The sequence below is a fragment of the Marmota monax genome, unplaced genomic scaffold (genome assembly GCF_021218885.2).
Source record: "Marmota monax isolate L192 unplaced genomic scaffold, Marmota_monax_Labrador192_F-V1.1 WCK01_AAM20220418_F8-fsc00018, whole genome shotgun sequence".
NCBI classification, from domain to species: Eukaryota; Metazoa; Chordata; class Mammalia; order Rodentia; family Sciuridae; genus Marmota; species Marmota monax.
In genome coordinates, this window is record NW_026692201.1 from 4,075,933 (window position 1) to 4,094,014 (window position 18,082).

General features: G+C 42.3%; 1 protein-coding gene and 1 long non-coding RNA gene across 6 annotated transcripts in view; one reads left to right on the forward strand and one right to left on the reverse strand.

Moving 5' to 3' along the window:
- Positions 1–18,082, reverse strand: part of LOC124081145 (uncharacterized) — a 121,008-nt gene that overhangs the window by 64,078 nt on the left and 38,848 nt on the right. The gene's annotated exons all lie outside the window — the stretch shown is intronic.
- Znf366 (zinc finger protein 366) overlaps positions 13,771–18,082 on the forward strand; it is a 67,874-nt gene continuing 63,562 nt past the window's right edge. Inside the window, exons 1-2 of one of the 2 annotated variants that reach the window (XM_046427297.2) lie at positions 13,771–14,089; positions 14,691–14,889. The gene's annotated coding sequence lies outside the window, so the exon portion shown is untranslated. Of the gene's footprint in view, positions 14,090–14,490; positions 14,890–18,082 lie in introns of those variants that run through there. The other variant, XM_046427304.2, reaches the window with a different exon arrangement.

Below are 18,082 nucleotides of genomic sequence, written 5' to 3' on the forward strand. Positions count from 1 at the left end.
AACTCCAGATACAATTTTTTTGCAGGGATTAGTTTACTCATGATTTGTTACCCGAAGCTGCAGCTGTTTGGGATCCCACTTTAGAGTGGGGAGGTTTATTAGAATCCTCAGCTCAGGTGGACATAGCAGGTCTGGCCTTTTGCCCCCTTGTCTCAGGAGTTTGCCAAAAGTACAGCTCAGTTATGCAGCTGTGTTTTTAGGAGTAGCAAATGCCTTTGGGGCAAAGTCATATTTGGATGTTGATCTTGTTCTTGGGTTCTCCACTTCCAAGTTTTCCTCAATCATCTTGTTAGCACTTGTTGCTTTTAAGATATTTTTTATTTTTCATGGAGTTCTTGAAGTGCCCTCAATGGGAGGTCTGCCAAATTTCCTAATTATCAGTTACTGGGAGTAGAAGTTTCAGTATATGTGTTCATCAGAGAAAGGGAAAATTTTCATAGTTTTCTATTTCTACTTCATGTTTTTGAATGTGTTAATCACTATAAAGTGCTTTACGTATCCAAGAATGTAATATATTCTATATAACCAAAATTTTTATGCAGCATTCATGAAGTCTTCAAAGAACCCAATGTAGTGTGACAGGAAATTATTTATAAAACAAGTTTAAGTCATGGCTACTTCTAGCCTTTGGGATCCACTATAATAAATGTATGCTCCACCAATTCATAAAAATGTAATGGAGATCCAGTGAATCTCTATGACATACTTCCATAATATCAGATTCCACCAAGGGTGCTTACTCTTTCCCTTCCCTTCCCTCTTTCAGGTATTTTCTCTGTCTTTATCTTCTCAGTGAGGCCTTCCTTATGCATCCTATTTAAAATTACAAACTCTCCCACTCCTGCCCTTCTTAATTTCCTCCTTTCCTTTGATGGTACCTTCTTCCTTCTTCCATGCATATGTCATCTACCCTGGCTCTGTCTGTCATTGCCTCTCCAATCTTGATAAATCTGCTTAACCTCCCAATTTCCTGGTTTCCTTAAATGAACCAAGAAAAGGATTCTACCATTCATGTGAATGTTTCACATATGAGTGAGGTGGATGATTTAGAAAATAGGTTAAAATTTAGTAAGATTGTTACCATTATTATTGCATAATAATCTTTTTATAATGGTGTGCTGCATTACAAGAAATGACCAAAATTCCTCTTGTCAATAGACACACAATCCAATCTCTATCCCCTTAAATCTGGGCTACTCTATGAGCTGCTTTAATCAATAGGTTGTGGTGGAAATGACACTACATCTTTGCAAGGTAGGCTGCAAAGACAATGGCAGCTTTCACTTGTACCCTGAGGCATTTATGTGCAGAAGCCTGAGGATGAGAGGCCTTGTAGAAAGACAGGCCAAGCCAATCTCCAGAGAGCAAAAACACCTTAGACTGTATAGCCCCAAGCAAGTACAAGATGACTAAAACTTTGCATATAACTATAGGCAGACTAGCAGAAGAACTTCCCAGTTGATCTGGTCCAAATTGCTGAACTATAGAACCACAAGCAAATAAAACACAAAGTTTGAGAACAGAATAGAAAATTGAGACAAACATCTGCTGGATAACATAATTGGCAATATCTTGGGAAACATTTGAATGGTACTTATTGAAGGAACAAAAGAAGGAGAGTCCACTTTCTGTTAAAGCTTAATTACCTCTTATCAAACCAACTATCCTGCAGACAATAGTTTAAAATTTTGGAAAAACAAAAACAATTACCTGAAGGCTTTGAAAGATGAATAAAAAAGTAGGTAGATATTAAAGGAGATTCTATACTTGAGTAAGGAATTGCACAAATTAAGTTTTATGATTTTTTTAAAAAAAAGGGTTTTTGTTGTTGTTGTTGTTGTTGTTGTTTTTAATCCTGAGGGCAGGCTATAGGTGGTGCCACATGGGGGTGACTGAAACTCAGATAGAAACCCAGTCTTCCTGACTTGAAGAGCCAGATGTTAGAGTTCAAGACAACCAACCACAGCTTCATGACAGTAAGAGAGAAATTTCATGGAGAGGTTCATGAAGAGAGGGCCCAAATGCTACTGTTAAATTTCTGGTTGAACTCTGTATCTCATGTGTGGGGCGGACTGCCAGCCTCTAGCTGAAGCCAAAAAATTGAACTTTGATTTGAGCAGCTGCATACTTCAGGGCATACCAGGGTTACTTTGAGAATTCAGCCAAACTAACTGTTTGCCTAGGTAAAAAAGCAAAATATTCTTCAGAGTAGCATAACAAAATACAAAGTCTCTGAAATGTGTCATTAATAATAGCCAGGATACATTCCAAAATTCCTCAGCATTTGAAGAAACAAAAAAATATAATCCAGTCTCAAGAGAAAAAAAATCAATTGAGACCAATCTGGAGATAATGCAGATTACAGGATTTGCAGACTAAAAAGCAGTTATTATAACCATGTTCAAGGGCATAAAGGAAAATGCATTTCTAATAAACGAAAAGACAGGAAAGTTCAAAAAAGCAAAAACTATTTTTATTAAAAAAATAAGCAAATAAAAATTCTAGAACCAAAGATTAACATAGTTAATTAACATAATTAAAATTTTAAAAATAATAACTGGTTTGGCTTAACAGTGAAGTAAAGGTAACAGAAAAAAAATATCACTGAACTTAAAATAGGTCCAAAGAATCCATCCAATATAAAGAACAGAGAGAAAAGAGATTTTTAAGAAAAGAATAGAACCTCTGAAAATTGTAGAGCATATCAAAAACGCTAATATATGTGTAATTGGAGTCAGAGAAGAAGACAGAAAAATGAGACGGAAAAAATTTTCTTGAGAAAAAGAACACTGGAAATTTTCCAGATTTTTGAGAAAGATAAAAATTTGCCAGTTTAGGAAGAAGAGAAAACAGGCACACACACACACACACACACGCACACACACATGGAAAACCACTGTTAAGGAGAAAACCCTTGAAAGAACACAAAGGACCTTATTAGACGTCACTTGTTCCACGCCAAGCAAACTGCCAATTTTAGTGATTCCTAAATTGTTAAGAACTGGGGGACATTTTTCAATGGGGGGGGTAAATTGCTGCTTTCCATAATACAAACAAGTCCAGGACAGATGAGCGGGAGGTGATGAGCTGGAGAGGACATCAGCAGCCCTTCACTTTATTTGAGGCAGATTTGGTGGAGAAGCCAAACACTCTCTGGAAGACAGAGAGATTTTGACACCAGTGACTCTAAAATCAGGGAAAGAGAAGTGAGATCCTTATGATAAACTTGAGAATGGTGTGACCAGAAAGTCTAGTGCTTCTTGGAGTCAGGGGGATTTTTGAAATGGAATTAGAGGAAAGAAATTTGGGGGAAATGGGGAAAGCCCAGAAGATTTTGATTATTTCACAGCATTTGTTTTCTCAACTCACTTTTCCTCAATTTCCTTTTCCTCAGGGTAGGTCTCCCCAGCAAGGACTTTGAAATATAAACAGGCAGATGCATTTCTTTCCTTTTCACCAACAAATCCCAGAGTTCTGGATTGCCAGCTGCAGTAAAATCAATTTCACCCGTGTAGCACTGTGACCCTGATTTGAAAAATGGGGCCTCCTTAGTTCATGGAGGATTATTGTAATGGTTGGAAACAAATAAAGTGCCTTGAAATGTAAATCCCAAATTTGCTGCTTGTTGCAGTGATGCTTTTCATACTAGATTGGAAAAGAGAAAGGTGATAGTGTACTGGTTTGTAATGGAAGCCCCTTTTGCTCTTTCTGTTCCTTCTCCCTGCAGATCCATTCCTCCACTCCTTACCATCTTTCTGCTTTAGGGGCAATATTCCCGAGGGAAGGAAATGGTCCAAGGAGTAGCTGAAGGCTGGTGGCCTGATGTCCAGGGAAGGGCCTGGAGTCAGATCCCAGGGCCGAGCACCAGTGGGGAAAAGCATTCCCTGGGTAGCACCACCAGCCTTCCAGGCCCGTCTGCAGCCCTTCCTGTAACCAGAGGCCTTTTCCTGTGTTTGAACTCACCACCAATGGCTGTCCTACCAAAGGTAAACAGCAGAAGTCTAAGCAAACGACTCTGTTCCCCAAGAAAGCTTTTAACTTTTTGTCTCTAGAAGGAGGCAGGAGGGGGTCGTTTGAGGACTGGGTAGAGGAAGAGAGGGAGGAGGTTAGACCAGAGGAAACACAGGGGACCCCACAGCCCTGCCCTGCTGGGTTTCTTTCTTCTTCTTCTGTTTTTTTTTTTTTTCCTCTTCACCTCTCTCATTATTTTTGGCTGGCTCCTTTGTGCAGGCTGCCTCTGTTCACGGACGGACGGACGCTGCTTTGAACATCAGTCACACCAGGTCATCTGCCAAGCTGTGTGCCTCTGGTCACATCGCTCTGAGGTCTCCAGTTTGTTAGCTTCAAAGCACAAGTGGTGACTTGCCTCCTTCAGGGCGGAGGTTAAAAGAGAGGGAAGCCCGGGCCAGACCCTGAAACCTCTGAGAGGCTGGAAGCATTCATTGCATTACTTTTTTTTTTTTCAAGATTTAAAAAATTTGTTCTATTTTATTATACCTGACAGAAGAATGCACTTTAACACATCACACATATATGGAGTATCATTTCTCATTTTTTGGTTGTACATGATGTAGAATCACACCGGTGGGTAGTTGTGTTAGGTACATAGGGTGATAATGCCTGATTCATTGTACTATCTTTCCTTCCCCTGTATCCCCTTCCCTCCCTTCACTCTCCTCTGCCCAGTCTAAAGCAACACTATTCTTCTCTATCCCCCCACCCCTTATTGTGGATTAGTATCCACATATCGGAGAAAACATTTGGCCTTTGATTTTTGGAGATTGGCTTATTTCACTTAGGATGATATTCTCCAGCTCCATGCATTTATTTGCAAACATAATTGTTTTATTCTTCTTTAAGGCTAATATTCCATTGTGTATATATACCATATTTTCTTTATCAGTTCATCTGCTGGAGGACACCTAGATTGGTTCCATACTTTAGCAATTATGAGTTGAACTGCTATAAACATTGATGTGGATGCGTCACTGTAGTATGCTGATTTTAAGTCTTCGGGTATAAACCGAGGAGTAGGATAGCTGGGTCAAATGGTGGTTCCTTTCCAAGTTTTCTGAGGAATCTCCATACTGATTTCCATATGGTTTCACCAATTTGCGCTCCCACCAGCAATGTATGAGTTTACTTTTCCCCCCACATTCTCACCAACATTTATTTTTCCTTGTATTCTTGATAATTGCCAATCTGAGTAGAGTGAGAAGAAATCTCATTGTGGTTTTGATTTGCATTTCTCTAATTGCTAGAGATATTGAACATTTTTTCAAATCTTTGTTAATCGATTGTATTTCTTCTTCTGTTAAGTGTTCAGTTCCTTAGCCTATTTATTGATTGGGTTATTGGTTTTTTGGTGTTAAGTTTTTTTGAGCCCAAATCTTCACCATTTTGGCTTAGGATCTGATTTCCTTAACAAGACTTCTAAAGCACAAGAAGTAAAATCAAGAATCAATAAATGGGATGGATTCAAATCAAAAAGCTTCTTCTCAGCAAAGAAAACAATCCATAATATGAAGAGAGAGCCTACAGAATGGGAGAAAATCTTTGCCATACCCACCTGAGATAGAGCACTAATCTCCAGGATACATAAAAAACTGAACAACAAAAAATAAATAACTCAATAAATAAATGGGCTAAGGAATTGAACAGACACTTCACAGAAGAAATACAATGACTATTGCATTTTGCAGAATAAGAAATCAGAACCAAAGAACAGTGAAGCCAACTGCCAGGGCCTTGTGGTCTGTAAATGGAAGGACCAAGGGCGGAGGCCAGGTCTGCCCTAATCCAGTCTGAAAGTGTTCTTCCCTCTCTTTAGATTTAACCCTGGATTTCTCATGCCTCAGTGATGACATTTGGGTATGGAATGAAGGAAGGGGGGTTGCAGGGAGAATGCAGGAAGAAGGGAAGGCCACTGAGCAGATTCTCTTTGGGCTTTTTTATTATTCAGACAATCAATAATTCTACACACATTTATTGGGCAATCCTCACCCACCAGAGACTTGCAGACCTGAGAATATAGCAGTGAACCAGAAAGTCTGAGTTTCACATCTTTCATATTCTATCATCTGTATTAGTTTCCAGGAAAAATTATGTTTTGGTGAAAGGGTACTATTCATTTTTTTTTCCTTAAAAAAATAACAACTTTCCATCCACTCGTCCTTCCCTTTTCCATCATGTTATGATGTAGCATGAGGGTGCACCAGGGTAGTGGCCCAGTCTTGGACGTCTAGCCTCCAGAACTGTGAGATAAAAAGGCTTCTTTTCCTTATGAACGCCTCAGTCTCAAGTATTATGTGATAGCAACAGAAAATGGATTAAGATAAACAAATATTAATCTCATTATTTCTGTGGTTCAGGAATTGAGGAACAGCTTATCTGGGGGATGTGGCTCAGCGTCATTCCTGAGGTTGTGTCAGAATGTGGCAGGGTCTATACCGAGAACTCAGTTGGGCTAGATGACCTGTTATCTAGCATGTACACTCAGAGAGCTATTAGAAGGAGGGCCCCTGACTTCTATGTGGGCCCTCCCCCAAAGTCATTTGAGTATCCTTACCACACAGCAGCTAATTTCCCCCAGAGAAAGCAATCCAAAAGGGAAAGAAGAGCAAGCCTCAATACCTGTTGTGACCTTGCCTCCTAAGTCCCTTACTCTCCCTTCTGCCTTATTCTGTTCCTTAGGAACAAATCACCAAGTCCCAGTTCACTCTGGAAGAATAGGGAATTAGATGCTACCTCTTGAGGGAAGGAATATCAAATAATTTATGGCCATAATGTAAAACTATCACATTAGGGTTCCTTCACATGTTTTTTTTTTCTTAGAGAATCTTAAAAAAAATTTTTATTTCATCTGTTAAGACTTCATCATGTATTTTTAAAACAAAACTACCACATTGTTATCACACCCAACAAAATTAATAAGAGTCCTTAACATATTTTAAAACCATTTTTTAAAATTTTATATTTTAAAATCAAGAAACTCCACATAAAAATCCAGATTTGTCTTATTTAAAAAATAAAATGAAATCAGGCCACACTAGGTCTATGTTTTTACAAGGCCATTGGCGATCGATTTAGAAGGTGAATGGTGTGGTTGAAAGATCCAACCCTATAATCCTGCCCTGGTCTTTCCTATGACCAGTCCCATACTGAAGCTACCTATGGAGTGCCAGCCATTGAGTCAACTCTCTAGCACACTAGGTCACACTAGGTCTATGTTCCAAAATGGTTTGTGACTCTTCAATTTGCCATGTCCCCCACCACTCCCTCTTGTATTACACATAGGCACTTATTTAGCCCATTTGTGTTACCTGCTTGGTCTATTTAAGATTTGAGTGTTGATCTAAACACAGTCTAGACTTGATGAAGCTGGATGATGTGACAATCCTGGTGTGAGTTGGGTCCCAGAAGATTGGGAAATGTGATACCTTGTGGTTTTCTTACAGCAGCAGTAACCTTGGGTCTCATCTCTGTGGGCTAACAGTGGTGATGTGGGCATTAGGCACTAGATATTGGAAGATTGGGTGGATGTTCTGACAAATCCTGACACTGAGAGCATAGAGCCACCTTTAACAGGACCATGGATCGACTGTCATGGGTCAAGGCTCAGTGCTGCTGTCTTCCTAGGACTGTGTGAGTACTAGGTCTGGTACAACCAAAGGAAGGGTGTGGGATCTGTAAAAAAAAAAAAAAAAAGTTCATGATATAGAATTGTTAGCCAATGTTATTGAGGAGAGGGAACTCTTATCGTATTTAATATAGAAAAATAAAATTATTTCCTGTTCCTTATGCATCACAGACACATAAGCTCTTGGGATGTTCAGAGAGAGCCTATCAGTAGAAGAAGAGACCTTTCCAACCACCCTGGAGGAAGCTGCAAGAAGGTGGGCCCCCACAGAATTAGAGAAGTGAATGCCGGAGGGGAATGACTCTTGCCTCTGGCCTGACAATAAACCCACAGTTGCTTTTTAATGCAGCTTCAGCTGTTCCTCAGCTTGAATATGTTTATTTGTTCATGCTAGATATTTGGAGCTCAGAATGGATTTTCCTGTAGAAACCACATGCTCTTTGGTGGTTAAGTCCTCAAGCCACTTGTGATATTGTTAAAGACATACTTGGCCCTCCTGTTTCCTGGCATACAAGAAAGAACTCTTGGGGTCTCCAAAGTGATGTCTTTCTGGGTGCTCATGAGTTGACTTGATGGATGGCATTCTCTCAGTGGTTTCAACCTGAGGTCTGGCACAGGAAAGACGAAAGCAGGATTAGAGGGTTTTAGCCTCGCTGCTTACCTTCGAAGCTGATCGCCGATGGACAGTGATTTAATCCACTATGCTTCCATAAGTTCCTGTAAGGACCAGGTGTGAGAACTTCCAGAGAGCTAAACATGTGCCAGTTCCTACAGGGACGTGTGCACAAGGAGGTCATGGAAGTTCTGCTCCCTTTCCATGTCTTGTCCTCTCCATGTTTTCCTCTAGTGTTCATTGTATCCTTTATAATAATCCAGTAAGTGTATGTGTTTTACTGAGTTCTGTGAACTAGCACAGAAAATGAATTAACCCCAAGGTCCCCTCCGCAAGGTCCCCTGTGGGACCCTCCCCGCCCATTAGTAATGGGCTGCTTAGAAACACAAGTGAACACCTTTCGGTTTGCAGTTGGTCCCTGAAGTGGGGGCAGACTTATGGTACTGAGCTCCCAACCTGGAGCATCTGATGCTATTTCTCGGCAGAGAATGTCAGAATAGCGTTGAATTAGAGGACACCTAGTTGGTATCTTCTAGAACTGATCTCTTGCTTGGTGTGTAGGGAAGTATCCCCCATATCTGCCGTCAGAAATGTCTGAGTTGTGAGGGTGCAGTAAGAGAAACAGAGTCTTTTTTTCTCCCATTGCCTCAGATACCAGTCCTTACAACCACAATGTGCTAAAACTTGATCATAACACTGTCAATCAACCACGCGTGGCAGAGTTTCCTTAGAAAATTTCAAACTCTATTCTAACATGGAATACCTAGATAGAGAACATGGTCCTTAGCCTTATAGTTCAACCACTGATCTCTAACCCATCACTCAGACTTGCCTGCCACGCTCAGGCCAGCTTTTGGGATATCTTTGTTAACAGCACTAGAGAGGTGAAAAGGCAAGAGAACTGTCTGCTGGGTGGGTGTGGATGAATTCAGGTGTGAGGATACATCTCATGAAGGCAAGCAGGCAGAGGCCGGGACAGACTAAAGGCAAGTAGGTACTCAGCTTTGGAGGCTCTGGAAACTGGAGAGGGAGTAGAGGCAGAGTAGAGATGTTGCCGTTTGAAAGTTCAGATCTTTCTTTAGCGGTATTTTTATACCGAGCATCGCCTATTTAATTCCTTGTCATACAGCGTAGCAGTGTAGCCATCAAGCTTTGTCATCCCACGACCTCTGCAAACACCAACATGTTCACCTGTGTCTCCTCCAGTCCTCGTGGGTACCATCAAGTGTAGCCTACACTGTACACCTGCTCATCTGCTTCCGTTCTTGCCCTTCCATGATCTGTTCTTTGCACAGTGACCAAAATAGTCTTCCTGGAATGCAAACCGGATCATTTCACTCCCTGTGTAGAATCTTTAATGGTTTCCCATCCTCTCTGGGATCAAGAATAAAATCTGAACTCAGACCTTCTGGGCTGCTCCTTGTGTGAGCAGCCCTCTCACCACCATCTTAGCTGACATGCCGTTTTCTTAAGAAGATCTTCTCTGACCTTCTTGTCCAGAGTCTGTACCATGCCAAATGCTGTTCTAACTCCCAGACTTCCCTTCCTCTTGACTTGTTCACTGTACTTCTCTTCCTCCAGGCAAAACTTCAGAAGCACATTAGCCACCCATAGCCTGGGGTCTCCTGGTCCTTATGATGTGCTCACCAAATGATTGCCTAAGAAAACTCGGTGCCATATATTTTTGCCTTTTTCATCATAGAACAAAGTGTTCTTCAATTTTAGGGAGCATGAATTGGATTGGTTTTATTTTTTTGGCGGGGGGATGTTTGCTATTATTTTATAGAATATGCATGCAATTTGAATAGGACATGAAAAAGAACAAAATGAGGGAAATAATTTTATGAAGTATTTTAATAATCTATTAAATAAATCATTAACACCTTGGATGATAAAAACCAACATACATATAGATATAATATTATATACAAATATTAAGTAATATACACATATTACTTAATATTTTTTGTATGGGGGGATTGAACCCAGGCCACTTAACCATTGAGTCACACCCCCAGTACTTATTTATTTGTTTGTTTATTTTGAAACAACTCACTAAGTGGCTTAGGGCCTCACTAAGTTACTGAGGCTGGCTTTGAACTTTCAACCCTCTTGCTCCTCCTCCCAAGCCGCTGAGATTACAGGCACGTGCCACCACATCCTGGGGAAAACATTTTAATTTTGTAATTTTTAAAGTTTAAAACCAATTATTTTATGTGTATGTGCACTTCATTTTCTTTCCAGGACATGTAATTGACTTCTGCTTTGGGATTTCCACGCATTGGGTTTTTACTCTGTGATCGGCATTGTTTGGCCAGAAGGCAAAGCAAGTTTGCTCTGTGGTTAAAAATTAGGACTGTGAGCCAGAATTCCCTGGGTTTGAAATCTAACTTATTATGCTGTGTTGGAGAAGCAGCATAACACCTTCATGACTTGGTTTCCTCACCTATAAAAGGGTAGATGGGTCGGCGGATGATAACAGCAGCTACTTCACAGGGTTGTGAAAATCTTGGGTAGATCATGTCAGGAGAAGTATTTAGAACATGCCTGACACGTGGGCTGTGAACGATGTTCACTATTCTTATTTACTACTAATAATATACAAAATAGGTATTTTATTATCCCCACTTGTCAAATGAGAAAACTGGCTGCATAAAATAGATTTTTTTCAATAATGTGTTTAAATGAATCCTTTAGATCGGTTTTTTAGACTAAAAAAAAAAACTAAAAAGGAAGACAGAATGAATGTTCTCACATTTTTGAGAGTTGGAACTTGGAAGACATAGGGGCTTGGCAAGATGAAGACAATAAATCAAAGAAACAAAGGAAGTTTCAAAGCAGTTTCAGGCTGGGGACTTGGCCATCCCTCCTGAACGTGAATATAATGGAACTTTGCACATCCGTGGGAAGCCCAGGGTGGGGAGGAGACGCTCTCCACAGAATCTCGAGGGGAGATGGAGCCCCTGTAGTGTGACTTGGAGCAGCAGGAACTAGCATCTCCAGGTTGCAGCAGGAAGCAAGAACAGTGGCTCCTGATGGTTCAAAGCTCCCCAGGATCACTGCCAGTGTCTCCAAGGTATCTCCATGTTCTCAAACCAAATTCATTTGAATTAAAAAATGGATGCCATGTATCCCATGTGAGAGGAAGTGGATACCAAAGAGAATCAAATAAAAAGGTTGTGAGTCACTAGAGGGGACCCTCTTCCTGTCAAAAGTAGAGTCCCATAGTAGACTTTTAGGAAGACATCTGTCAGGGACAGGAATATTCCTGGCACTGGTTTGATACCCCATGCTAAAAACAACCCGGAGGTCTCTTTTCAGTAGAGCAGATATAAAACTTGTGGCACATTCACAGAATGAAACCCTATCCAGCACAGGAGTGAAGGCAGCATGACCACCCTTAAGAACAGGGATGAATCCTGCTGATGCTACGTCGAGGCAAAGAAACCCAAAACTGAAAACCACAAACCCATTCCATTTCTCATGCAACTTCAGAACCAGGTAATGCTCATCTGCATCAGGTGTTAGAAGTTAGGAAGTGTCCCCTGAGGAGACGAAGTGGCACGATGAGCACCAGGGTCTTTGGTCCTGATTCTTTATTGAATCCTGACCAGTCACATCTCTCCATTTTGGGAGCCTAACTGACTCATGTGCGTATTTATTTTTTGGCACTTTTCTGAAAACACGTTACATTTCAACGTTCCCTTCATTTTCCCCCCATCTATACAATCTGGATCAAGTTTGTCCTGGGTTGAACGGATGGCCCTAGAGTTCAGGATCATCACAACTGGAGATGTACAAATTTGGGCGCTTTAGAGATGGGAAACCAATTTGAGCAGAGCTCCTATTTCTGTGGTGTTGGTTCTGAGTGTTCGGGTCACTGCTTGGCCTCACTTTGGTTTTTCTCATGGTGTCCTGATCCAGTCCCATGGGCATGAAGCCCTCTCTCTCCACTCGAATGATCTCTGTAGTATGTCATGCAATTTGGGGCTTACAGATGGGTCCTAGGCAAGGCCACATCCACCCTGCACATTGTAGCCTCTGTCGGCTGCAGAACAGGCGTCCATGCCCCTCACTCTCAGTGGGACCCAGGGATCCAGAGCAGCCAGGAGCTGGCTGGAACTTGGGAAGCCTGATTCAAAATCTCTCCCTCCAAACCGAATGGGAAGGTCTGAGGACCAGTGGACGGCGTGACAAGCCTCAGGGGGCAACTTTTCATATGCCTGGCAGCCCAGAGAAGGAAGGAGAAACCTTTCTGTGGTTCTCACGGGTTGGAGAGCCTGGCACCAGGCAGGGCTGAGGATCCCCTGGCCAGCCCCGTGGGTGTCGCCAGATCTCTGCTGGGTTCTGCTGAGTGAAATCAAAGCCACACAGACTGAATGGACACGCCCCGTCCAGGGGACTCTGGGCGGGTCAGCTGGCTTGGAGACAACAACAGGGCTTCAACGTGACCATCCCCACATTCTGCAGACTTAAAAGGGAAATCCTTTGGATTCTGACTGGACTCCTGGGGCTCAGCCCTGGCCTGGCCCTGAGGCTACAAAGAGAAATAACATGGAAAAGGCTGTATATGGTGATTGGCTCTTCAGGTGATTAGAGGTGGCTTCATTTCTGCAAGGACTCTGTAGCCTGAGCTTCTTTGACCCTCTGGTCCCCTCCTTCCTCTGCTGGCTGATGCCCACCCCCTCCCTATTGCTCCTCACTCCCCACACTCCCATGGACCCACTTCCTAGGGTGAGTTGGACTCTTTAGCCTCAAGACACTCAGAGATTTGCCCCACCACTGAAAGCCCCAGCTCCGACTCCTGCCCTGCTCTGTTCTCTCATGCTCTTCCCTTGCTTTCTTAGATTTTCATTTTCATTTTCCTTCCCATCCTTACAAAGGCAGGATGCAGAGGAAGGCCAGCAGAGGGCAAGAGCCCTAGAGCTGGACCCAGGAGGCCAACGAACTGATCATTTGGGGTTTTACCACTGCTGTGTGTGACTCTGGGAAAAGTGCAGAGGCTGAGGCCCTTGTGCTATTGGCTCTTCTTCTCATCTGTCCACGGTGTGTGGGGCAGGGGTCACCCATGCCAGGAATCTATGCGTCTAGTCGGTGTCAGTGCATGGTGAATGCAAAGAATCACACTCTGCTCTGGAGCTGACAGGTTGTCAAGTAACAATATCATGTTCTCTTTGAAATGTGCACACATCTTCAGATAGACTGATTAATAGGTCCATGTAGATGACAGAGAGAGAGAGAGACAGAGAGAGAGAGAGAGAGAGAAACTCGGAATATATAATCTTACAGACCCTGGTACCCAATAAGAGTCTCACATGGACACTGAATCAGAATCGTCCTCTCCCCCAGCTCATGTAAGTGTCCTCTGCAATCAGGTGTAACTCTCCACCCCATTTTTTCACAATTGAGTAAATGAGGAAGCAGCTCAAGGCTGGTTTTTCTTGTGCTACCACAAAGGTCCATGCTGGTTCCTGTTTGTGGTGACGATGGTCATAACAGATGAATGAAGTCCACACTATACAAATTGGAGCAATTTAAACCAAGCTTAATCCTAAGTGCTCCCTGCACAGGATGCCTGTCCCCTGAACTCACAGGTCCCTTCCTTGCTAAAGGATGTTCCCTCCATTTCCTCTACTCCTTCTAATCAGCTTCTCCATCCTTTTTCAAAAACGGTGGCTAATTTATATAAGGTCTACACTGCTTTGCAATGTTTTGAAAACAAATTAGAAATATCCCTCCAGTTTTCCAGAGGTGATTACATCCAAGAAGCCTTAGGAATGTAAAGAAGAGGACAATATAAACAGCAGCTCCGAGATAACTATGTCCGCAGCACTGTGGTAAGTGACTTCTTTTCCTTTTTCATCCATCAGCAAGATGGAAGCTGGATTTGATCCATTGCATAAAGCTCAGTGACCAGTGCATAAATCTGCTATTTGATCCTGAAAGAACTCTAAGGATCTAGCGTTAGCCGAGGAATTGCAGCAATGCTGGTGTTTCCAAGGGCCTAGGAAAAGCCAAAAGTCCTGGCCGACTGGCCACGAGGTCCTGTCTCCCAGGCTGCAGGTTTGTCTCCGTTAGCACAATGGACCAGGCGTCCCCCCTGCTCAGAGTCGACATGACAGGATTTGTTCCCTTTTGGCTGTGTCAGTTCTGCAAACCAGATATGAGAGGCTGCAAGCTCAGGAGAGCCTGCCTTTCTGGAACACCATTTATTCGGACAGGACAGGCCACTAAGGCGTTTTCGTCTCTTTAAAGCTCCCAGGGCAGAAAGCATATTTGAGGAATTCCTTCTTTCAAAGATTTTTTTTTTTTGCCCCTTCCAACATTTTGTTTAAGAGAAAATGAGATGTCTATCTTCTGTTTCCTTATTTTTTTTCAGGAAAGCAAAGGGTTGTTGACTTCCTCCCTCTCCCCTCCCTTCCTTCCTTCTTCCCGAAGGTACTCATCTGAGAAAAAGAGAACGAAGTATTGTTCCTGTTCTTCTTAAGTCATTTGAAACACTGTCCCTGCGAGTTCTTTAAGTTCCCTGCAATCTGTACACAAGAGAAAGAGGGAGAGAGAGAGGGAGAGAGACAGAGAGAGCCAGGGACCAGGTAAATCGGTGGGGCTGCTGCAGCCATTCTGACCTCAGAAGCTGGTAAGTTACCCACACAATCCTTTCTGCTTCCATTTCAAAGTCCCTGGGATGGAGACGGGCCTGGGCATCTTCCACAGAAAATACCTTCCTGGGTGTAGTCCTTAATCACAGGGTGCGACTGCTAGATGACCCAGAATTTGAGCTTATACTTTTTTTTTTTTTAATAGAATACTGATGCTTTGCGGATCTGAGGCTGGCAGAACTGGAAATAGAATTGCATTGGGGTTAAGGAGGACAGTGTGTGAAATCTGAATTTTGGCACAGATAATGTGGCAAGGTTAACCAGGAGCCACTGGAGTGTGTGATGTGTCCTACTGGAGAATTCACTCCTCCTCAGTGCTGTGCCTGGGAACCTTCTCAGGGAGTCTGTTAAGAACTGTGGTTCGCTCTGGGTTTTTATTACATATTGTCTGGATTGAGTTGCCCTTCTCTTGTACTTTTCTTTCATTCAGCACCCGACACCCTCTCCCCTCCCAAAAAAAGGGGGACTGTTAATTTGTGACTGTTATTCTGCATCACTGAAGTAGAAGGGAAATATAAGAAGGGAATGTCACTTTGGAACAGCAGTTGGAGGGAGGCTTAGGTGTTCAGGTGCCACATGTGGGTTGAATGTAAATTTATTATTATTCACTGTTGATGGAAGATGTCATCTGCCACACAAAAGGAGGCAAAGATTTTGGGGCATGTAGCTTTAGTTTTGGAAAACAGTGTGAGACTAGAATGGGATGATTAAGATTAATCGCTGTGTCAGTAGGAGTGAAAAGCTAAGCCATAGATGCGATTGAAAAACATTCTTTGGTGCCTGGTTTTCCAAGCACCAGATAGAACACAGAAAGCTAATGGAGCTTATGCACACGACCAGTTTCTAAAGACTCACTTGCTTCCATTAAATTCGTCAGAAAGGATAATGTTACCAAGAACTCATTATGGCAAGCCATGAGGGAGCCGAGATCATGCTGTCAAAAATAGGTCAGCAAGGTCATTCCAAAAGACTGTGTGTGTTTACTGATATCAATAATTCAATTCAGAGAGGCGCTAAATGGGTGAGGGACAACAGCCATACATAAATTTTACAATATTAATTTCTATGAAATGTACTGGCAGAAATTTCCTGGGATCTGAAGAGTATAATAAAAATAGCTGGACTCTCATTTTAAAATTAATTTGGCAAGATTATACTTTCCTCACAATTAAGTAATTAATCTTTATGTGAAACTGAGCCATCATCTTAATGAGAAAATACGATGAACCTGGTCTGTTATGTAGGTTTGGTTCCATTAGTAAGACCTCCTTTTTCTTCTATTTTCAAAGAAATTTCCTTAGAATCACCATTAATAAAAGAGGTGTGATTAGTGTTTGCCTGCTTGAGGATGCAAAGCGATTCTAATGGCAGTCGCTGGTGGTTTCCAGCTCTTTGCTACCTACCCCAACACCCTGTCTCATAGGTCTTCAGGTCAAAAAAGTAGCTGGGGCTGGTCATCTTGGGCTTTTTGCATCATTTATCAGCCACTGTGATCCCAGAAGAAAACTCAGGGCTGCTATCTTGACTTGCTTCTTTCAGTTTCATTTCTCCTTGATAATGTTTAATGTTGGACCCAATTAAAACAACTGCACAGGACACTCTCTGGTTTTACTTATGGAGTAAAAGGGTTGGATGCAGCATAAATAAAAGCAGAGTCACTCTGACCAAAGACAAGGAAGGCAAAGGTGGGAAAGGATTATGTTACCAAGAACTCATTATGGCAAGATCCGTCTTGGCCCGTGACTCGAGCCTAACAAGCAGGGAACATGCAATTTTCTTTAAGAGAAAAAATACATATTCAATATTTCAGTGAACATCGTAATGTCATTGCCATGAGAATGTTTATTAGATACGGGGTGTGGAGGGGTGATGGTGGAAAGTTTGGCTACCTGAAGATAGTAGCCACTGACTAGTTTAGGCTCTGCCGCTACCTCTCAAACTACCTTATTCAACTCCAAGGAGTGAATTGGCATTTCTGGAAACTTCCAGAATGACTGTTCTCTGGGGTCATCAGAAGCTCTCTTGTGGCATCATTAGGGGAATTCCAGTTTGGAATGATGCAGAATTTGACTCACACAAGATTTTGTTAATTAATTTTTGCCAAAAGTGTCCACATAGCTAGTTATCATTTGTCATACTTTTTTTTTTCTCAAGGTACTGGGCACTGAACCCAGGGCCTAGTGCATGCTCAGCACACACTCTACCACTTATCTATACCCCCAGCCCCAATATATAGTTTAAATCATGTGAGCATATATGTCCTGCAGCTCTGGGTGCTGGTACTTAAATCAGAGCCAACAGAACATCAAAAGCACTTTGGTTTCTGTTGTATGCAAATTTGGGGTTGAATTCCAACTTGGTGACTTACTGATCATGAGCCTTAGGTGGGGTCCTTACCCTAAGTCTCAGTATCCCCAAACATAAAACTGCATCAACATAACTGAGTTGTTCTGATGATTAAATATGATTATTAATATAAAGCAGTTAACACAATGCTTGGGAAGTACTAAGAGTCAACCAATATTAGCTGTGATTTTTCAAGAGCCATTTGTTAACATTGAAGAGTCCTGTATTTTTACAAATAGAAGGAATAGAATTCAATCTTCTGTAATCTGGATTATTATTCTTGTTCAATGCTGTGCCAAGCGTCTTTCAGAACAAAGCTTTTTCCCTCTAGCTATTCAGTTGGGCACACATTGACACATTCTGGATTCCAAATTCTTATAAAAGAAGGTGGGGTTTAATGTGCTGATATTCATCTCTGATTCCGGCAGAAGCACCCACTTTGGCCTCACTGTAGGTCAGCTGTAGCTGATGGAGCTCAGAGCAGGGAACGTTTTCTCTGGGACCCAAGTTTTCAACTTAGAGGAATGTGCAGTAGACATGACACGGCAGTCTCCTCTTACCCACTTCCCCAAGCTCCCAAGCTCTGTGTTGATGGTGACCTTTTCCCTGGCTGCAGAGGACTGCAGACACTTATTTTGGACTTCATGGTGGCTGTGCCATGACTCAGCTAGAGAGAAAAGCCCTGGAAGTGACACATTCTCCCCCAACCCAGGGCTGAGTACACTCGGAGTTCCCTGTCCTCAAACATTCCAGCAGCAACCTACTCACCTTCACACCAGTCAAGAGGACACCCTGTCACATGTGTGTGTGTGTGTATGTGTGTGT